Genomic DNA, 8,203 nt, shown 5'->3' with positions numbered 1-8,203 from the left:
ATTCTTATTATTAAATGATTCCTGGATTAAATCATCTGCAATGGGTAGCAATTCTGAGGGACTGTGGAGTTTTGCCACTTGGAATTTTTGGATGATACTGTTTTTACAGTATCATCTAAGAACACAAGAGAACTTTCCAAACTGACATGATGATTCCTGTCTGATTCAACCTTGTAAAATTAATACACAGCTGGTCAAAAATCCATTCTTTCATTTGATTTCATGTATTTACTTTGAAACATTGTACTACTGAGGCTGCTTGAAACATTCTAACATCAGTGAATCACTGATAATCCTTAGGTAACCAGGATCTGTTTATACATTCAATTAGAAATCTAGATTGAAATAAGGCATCCGGAGATAGCAGGTATTCAATGGGAAATTTATATCATAGAATCACAGAATCATAGAATCAGAGAATGGCTTGGATTGGAAGGGACCTTAAACCCATTCAGTCCCAACCCCTGCCATGGGCAGAGTTCCCATCCACCAGATCAGGCTGCCCAGGGCCCTATTCAACCTGGCCTTGGAAGCCTCCAGGGATAGGTCATCTACAGCTTCTCTGGGCAATCTGTTCCATCACCTCCCCACTCTCTTTACCCCAAGAATTTCTTCCTTATATCTACTCTAAACATAACTTTGTTAAGTTTGAAGATGTTTCCTCTTGTTCTTTTACCACACTTCCTGACACAGAAATCCTCCCCATCTTTCCTGTAGGCCTCCTTTATATCCTTAACTTCCATTCGATAATGAGTATAAAAGTAAGAAAATAAGCTAAATATATATTTTCTGAAGGATCTAAAGGGATGAATCTACTATGAAAAGGATAAGTTTTAGATTTGTTTTATCATTGTTAGGAAAAGAAAAACAAGTTCCAGAGATTTTGCAAACATACACAGATGGGGAAAAAAATCTAACAAAGAATCTGTAAAGATTGGAACAGAGGCATGTTTGTTCCAAGTCATGAAGAAAATTTTCCTTTGAGGCTTTAGTAATAATGTTTGAAACATTTCACTATTTTGTTAGAATGTTTGATTTGTTTTTGAAGAAGCTTAGTTATCATTTCTGTAGTTCAAAAGTCTAAGTGGGAATAGTGAGATTAATATTACAGTAATGCAGTGAGGTAGGCATTAAATGTGATAGATAAAGCAATGGCTGCTACTTATGTTCAGGTCTTATTACTAACTTCCAAGAAGTGATATGTTTTCTGTTAAGGGGAAGGAGTGCCTTAGATGGGAAGGAGGGAGGGAGTTTAAAACGTTCAGACCTAGTCACTTACAAAGCTAAACTTTGCTTGGAAAAGTAAGAAAAAGATATTCCTTCTGGAAAACATGGAGAGCAAACTTAGCATCAGAAGATATGACCTGCTTGCTGTGAGCAGCTGGGAAAGTCGAAGTATCTTACAAAGCTTAGTGTGGCCTTGGTCTCTTCCTTAGGCATGTCTCTGAAACATAAAATATCTTGCTATGAGCAATAAGTTTCCAGTTTGAGAAAGAGAGGCATTTAGAGGAGAGAGAGATGCAGAATAAATGTTTTGGGGAGCCTTTTGGGGAAAAAAAATATTCTGCAAGTACCTTTAATTGACAAGGCTGTTTAATGACCATATAAATCCCTTCTGAAACCTCTGTTCCTTATTAGCTTCTTATTTGTTATCAACAGCTCATACAAAAAGCTGACTTTACTGAAATTATTCGATTCACACACCACTTTGCCCAAAGAGGAGAAAGACTTTGTTGGTAATTAAGAAGTCTGGAGCTGTTTTAAGTGCAATCCCTGGAGTTACTGATTCCTTTAGACTTGAAGAAAAAGAAGAAAAGGAAAAACAAAATGAACTATTATGGTCCAAGTTTTTATACTCCAAGAATGCTAACATTTGGTAGCCGTTGACAGTAGCTAACTGTATATCATAAAGTTTTAGTTTTAGTTTTAGTATATTTTACAAAAATATACATCTACTTCTTTTTGAGAAATTCTGGACAGAAGAAGTCTGATTTTCAATAAGGTCCATAAATTTTCAGTATTATCTGACAAGGTCCTCAAGGGAATACATCCTCAATCCTCCTCCAGCCTCCAAAAAATCTCACAATCAGCCCAAAAAGTTGGTTCTCCCTACTTTCTGTCTCTCAAGCAGCATCTTTCTGTGTATTACGAAATCCTTTCACTGTCAAGTTTGTTCTCATGTAATTTCAAATTCATTTATTTTCTGATTTACTAAGAACACTGCAGAGACAGCAGTTTTGCAATGTTTCATAATGCAAAGGCTGAACATATTGCCTTTCAGCATCTCTCCTTGATGTCATGAAATGATTAGCAATAAAATCAAATCCAGTTGTTGAGGCTGCTGCACTTTTTGTTAAAGATAATTCATAAACAGATTATATTCAAATTCTATTTCCCAGCAAGAGTTGTGAGGTATCACAAACTTTTCCTTGCTATGGAGTTTTCGTCCATAGTTTGAGTTAATAAATTGACTAACTCTAGTATCACGGAATCACAGAATGGCCAGGGTTGAAAGAGATCTCAAGGATCATGAATCTCCAACCCCCCTACCACATGCAGGGCCACCGACGTCCGCATTTAATACTAGACAAGGCTGCCCAGGGCCCATCCAATCTGGCCTTGAACACCTCCAGGGACGGGGCATCCACAACTTCTCTGGGCAGCCTGTTCCAGCACCTCACCACTCTCTCTGTAAAGAACTTCCGCCTGACATCCTACCTAAATTTTCCCTCCCTCAACTTAAAATCATTTTACAATTGCTACTTCCTATAGAGATTTTACTATTAAAAGCTACACTTTTTTTTTTTTTTTTTTTAATTTAGATGGCATCAGTTCTTCATCAAGTAACCAAAATCCAAATTCCTGAAAGATGGAGTTTTTCTCCTTATTTCCCTACAAGGCTACATCCCTCTAGGCTACATCCTCTAGGCTACATACTACTAGGCTACATCCCTCATTCACATCCTTGTTAAGCTCTGGTTGTCCTGGGGATAATGCAGTTCACAGTTACATCAATACCAGCAAACCAAGTAGTGCCAGGACTCAGTTTCTGGCCTAGTGGACCAAAAGCCTCTGAACAAGAGGACTGCCAAAGTCAATATTTTTTTTCATTTTCCAAATGTGTTACAGCATTCAAAGTGGTGACCGAAAACTCTGCCTTGTATCTGCTTTGGCCTGGTGTTCAGCCAGTGTCAAAAGCTGAGAGGGACCCATCTATCAGTTTTATAGGTAAATCCCTAGTCCTATGGGACTGTACCCTGATACTTTTCAATTTACAAGCAGAGACATCACCAGTAAATCAAAGGAATTTTAACACCATTGATCAGTGATTTATAATTTATTTTTTATCTATAATACATATTGAACTAACTCTTTTGAAAGATCCTTAAATCATTGGTTGAAACAATTTGACTACAGAGAGAATGTTGCTGAACCAATTTGACAACAGCAGTTTTCAATAGCTAAAATAAATGTGCATGGGATGTACTTTCACAGGAGAGAGGCTGAGCACAGGACCCAGACTTGAAATTCCTCCAATAGTATTCTGCTCTATGGGAACACATGTATGTACTTTTTGTTTCCATTAATTATTTCCCTGTGAGTTTTTAATCTCTCCTACAGAAATATTTCAATAAAAGGTAAATTAAAAAAGGATTTGAGGGAGAGCTATTAAGAACTGGAATATTCACTGTCTCAGTGTAAGGATTAAGCTGTTCTTTTGGCTCGTTTCTCACTTTTCTTGGTTATAGAGACGTAAATGCCCACCCAGTAAGCCATGTTATGTTATAAACTGTCCGTATATGGAAAATGCAGTTTCATTCAAATGATGCATGCCAGCCAACCACCCAAAACAGAAAACAGCCACCTCATCTGTTACTTACAAAGGGATTAGGAACTTGAGAGCAAGACTATGGTCCAGTGAATAAAGGTATAAACAAGGAATCAAATCCAGACTTTCTCAATCTCTGCCTCTGACTCACTCTGAGATGTCAGACAAGTCCCTTAACCTCTCTACACTTCAATTCCTTCATCTACAAAGGGGAAATAATGCTGTCTCTGTAAAGTATGTGAAAATGCATGGGGAAAAAAAATCATGTTTTCAAAGCGTTTACTGCTTGAATACAATGCCACTGGATCCTTGCTGCAACATTTACATTCTTTCACTAACACTGCAAATAAAATCAAATTTCACAAATCAGTTTGGACAAGAAAATGGAACCAACACAGGAATTTGCATACAGCTATTTTTCTTTCAATACACACAGTATGCTGATATAAGCTGATAAATTTTCAGATGTAGTCATTAGTTTGTGTTCCAAAACTTCCTCTTTTCAGTGTATTTTTCACCACCTTTACTGTTGACATGTAAAGGTAAATAATGTTTAGTATAAAAAATGATGTAAATAAGAAATCCTATCACATTATTTCTTAGCTTTTACTGTTCTTCAGGTAGGTTTAACACTGTGCATCTAGTTGGGCAGAAACAGCTTTTAGGCCAAAATAATCTGCCATAAAATGTTTTGACTTTTTTTTCTTAATAAAAATAAGACTCCAAAGGCATCCAGACAGCTTGTCAGTAAAGAGAATTATTTTTGGCAAAGGAGTCTGTCCCTATTTTTTTTAATTTTTGATGGAACTTGAATTTAGGCCACATATGTTCCAAATCAGTGTTTGGGCCATGAAGCTGCTAATAATTCAGAGACTGATCAGTAAATCTTGTTGAAGTAGAAAGTCCAACTAGAATAAAACGCTTTTGTAAAACACAATAAGTACTTGCAAATAAAAACCATTTCTATCTAATCAGTCTTTTCTGACAATAAAAGTGTAACTTTCCTTTGAAAAACCCATGTCTATTTCTAACTATTCACTATGGCCAATCCTCAAGACATTGAAGGAGCAGTGTATTCACTGACAATATATGTCTCTTTGAATGTTTTCATACACACACTTAGTAATTCATAGAAGAAATCAGTCCATTTGTAATACCAGTACTACAATTTCATCTGCCTTGTTGCTACAACCTCATAAAATGTCTGTTCTCCTAATATGACCTTCTTTTCCTTGATTTACCTTCAATTAGAGCAGAGAAAAACATTTGTATAAGTTTGTATAAAGTTATTTTGGCTGATGCTTTCTGGAAAGAGTCAACATTTTTTATCACAATACTTTCAACATGAAACGGTTGATCTTTCACAGTGAACTGCTTCCACTTGTAAATATAATTCATTTTTTAAAAATTCAAGTATTCATCCAAAGAAAATATTCTTTTGGATCACAAGGAGCAAACGTAAAGTGTAAAAACTTGACGCTGTTTCAATAGCAAAACTGAAAACCTCTTCTCGTAATCTCAAAAAGCTGTATTCCCTTATTTGTCCATCAGAAAACCAACAAGTAATTTGCTCATGCAGCTTCATGCCCCACATGTACATTATCTCCTTTAGATTAGTTAATCTCTATCTTCAAATTTTGAGGGTTTGGTTTCATTTTCCCTTTTATCTTAGAGATGACTAATCTCATCTACAAACATTAATGTAACTATCTTCCCACTGCAGACTATCCAAAGGTCTCTCTTAATTCTGTAGTTCTGTAAGGTTACTGATTTCGAAATACAATCTTATCTGTCTAATCTATGGGCCCCTCACTATAAGAAAGACATTAAGGCACTGGAGCGCATCCAGAGAAGGACAGCAAACTTGTGAAGGGTCTGGAGCACAAGTCATACAGAGAATGGTGGAGAGGGAAGAAGAGGATCAAGGGACACTTTATCACTGTCTACTGAAAGGTCAAAAGGGGCCCCATAAGAAAAGTAAAAGGCAAAAAGAAGGTTTCACAGTAACTGAGAATAGGGGGGAGGATAAAGGGGGATAGTTAGGAATACTTTATAGAAGCAGGAATGTAGAGCTCGTTAGAGAAAGGGGAATAGCAGGCACAGGGTCTGGGATAGTGAGGGGGATGAAGGCCACACTGATAAGATTTGAGACATCTGGCAGGGAGGTGATTAGATGTCCACAAGAGCAAGACGAAACTAGTTTGGGGGATACCCCCCTTCGCTGCCAGGAGTTATGGCGAGGAAGGTCAGAAGCCTTCACAAAAAAGACAACAAATTCTTCAACCCACTACACACATGCAACAGGGGAGGGTCTGCATGCTTTGGGGTATAATGAATATGTATCCCAATTCTGGGAAACTAATGATTATGTATTAGTTTGCCCTATATCTGTAGCACAATTTTTCTAGACAGTGTGCAAGCTTGGAGGAATTATCCCCCTTGCACCAGGGCTTTTGCACAATTGCCAATAAAACATGCCTTCTCTATATCCTTACAGGCTATAGGGTTTGATTTTCCGCACGTCACTACAGTTACCTAAAAGGAGTTTGTGGTGAGATGGGGGTTGGTCTCTTCTCCCCAGGTAACTAGTGATAGGATGAGAGGGAATGGCCTCCAGTTGTGCCAGAGGAGTCAGGCTGGATATTGGAAAAGTTTCTTCTCAGTCAAGTATTGGAACAGGCTGTCCAGGGAAGTGGTGGAGGTGTCCAAGAAACATGTAGATGTAGCACTTAGAGATATGGTTTAGTGGGCATAATGGTGATGGGTTGATGGTTGAAATTGGTGATCTTGGAGGTTAATTCCAATCTTAATGATTCTATGATTCTATTAACTGATTTCAAATCAAGCTTAATGTACCTTTAAGAGACCTATCAGCATTTTTTTGCAGACCTGCATTGTTGCAATATTTCTCAACTATCAAGGATACTTTCATCCTACACTATCTTATGCTGATCATAAACAAAGCATCATCTTCAAAGTGAACCTCTCTAGACTTCACATTTACATCACTGCTACATGTTATAACTTCTTTTTGCATAACATATCTGTTTACTGAGAGGCCACCTTTTGATCTCCATAGTCCCATACTTTAAATAGTACAGACAATTCCTATAGCCTTGAAATAAATCTGTCTTCTCCAACATCTAATTAGTAGTCATGTTTGGCGATCATTTCTACTAGTTCTCACATCTCTGAATCACTTCCTCAGTTTTGCCATCTTCACTGCACATCAGACATCTACCATCTCTTTACAGGCTCTTCACAACTAAGTTCAATCCCCACAGTTATCTCCTATTTGGTTTCAAGATGCTGAATCCAATCAGCTCCAATCAGCTTTATTGGATATCCTCCATTTTCAAATATACTCCTTCCCCCCCCCACGTCTGTCTTATGCTTTACCCCCTCAGGAAGGCTTTTCTGAATCATACAAGAAACTCCACTTGATTGCTTCAAAAACCTTTCCTTTGATGTGTCATTAGACTGATGATACACTAAAGCCACAATCTACCACAATGAACAACTCTCACGTGAGGTGATTAATTTAAGCTTTACTTTGCATCCCTGGTATTCTGCAAAGATAATAAAGTGACAAAGACAAGATGGGTTTATGTTCATTATAAATAAATCAACAATTCCACACTTATCTTGGTATACTTTTGTATACTCCTTGTATACTCCTTGTTATGGAACAAGAAGAAAGCTAAAAGGTGGCAGAAGTGGCCTTTTGCATTTATTTGCAATATTGCACTTCCAATTTAACAGAGAGCTATTGAGAGCTCTACATGCACACTTGGTTAGCTTCTGCTTCTGTTATAAAGCAACCTTGTAAAGCAACACCAGACGCCAGGCTATGTATGTTCAATAACTAATGCTCTCTAGAAGACTCCTAAGATAGAAGTGACGTCACAACTGGTTTAGCTCTCCCTGACACTGTACATACTTGTGATTATAAAGATGTTTTGGAGAAGTGCTAGAGCATGCAGCAAATTCTAAAATTTTTCAACAAATCTGGGTTTATTTTCTATGTGCAGCTTGTACAGCCAAAACCTGTAACAGTGGACAGTAAAAGGTGTAAAATGCAGCTCCTCCAAATGTATAGAACATTAAGGTGAGACGAGTTTTGTAGTGCCTTCCTTTCCTGTGAGCAGTATATATTCTTTATTGTTCCCTTTGTGTATTTATATCAGAGCTAGCCTCCAGCAACAGAGCAATAGAGTCTACTTTAAAGAAAGAAAAGTACAAAATAACAACTACAAGTGCTTTCCATTCATCTGAAAAAAAAAAAGGTGGCAGAAAAGTAGTGTTTCTTCAGCAGATAGGGCATCCTAGAGAGGTCAAGACAGCTAGTAAAAACTGCAGATAAGATCTTACAAA

Source organism: Lagopus muta, chromosome 2 (genome assembly GCF_023343835.1).
Source record: "Lagopus muta isolate bLagMut1 chromosome 2, bLagMut1 primary, whole genome shotgun sequence".
NCBI classification, from domain to species: domain Eukaryota; kingdom Metazoa; phylum Chordata; class Aves; order Galliformes; family Phasianidae; genus Lagopus; species Lagopus muta.
Note: the sequence above shows the minus strand (reverse complement) of the source record.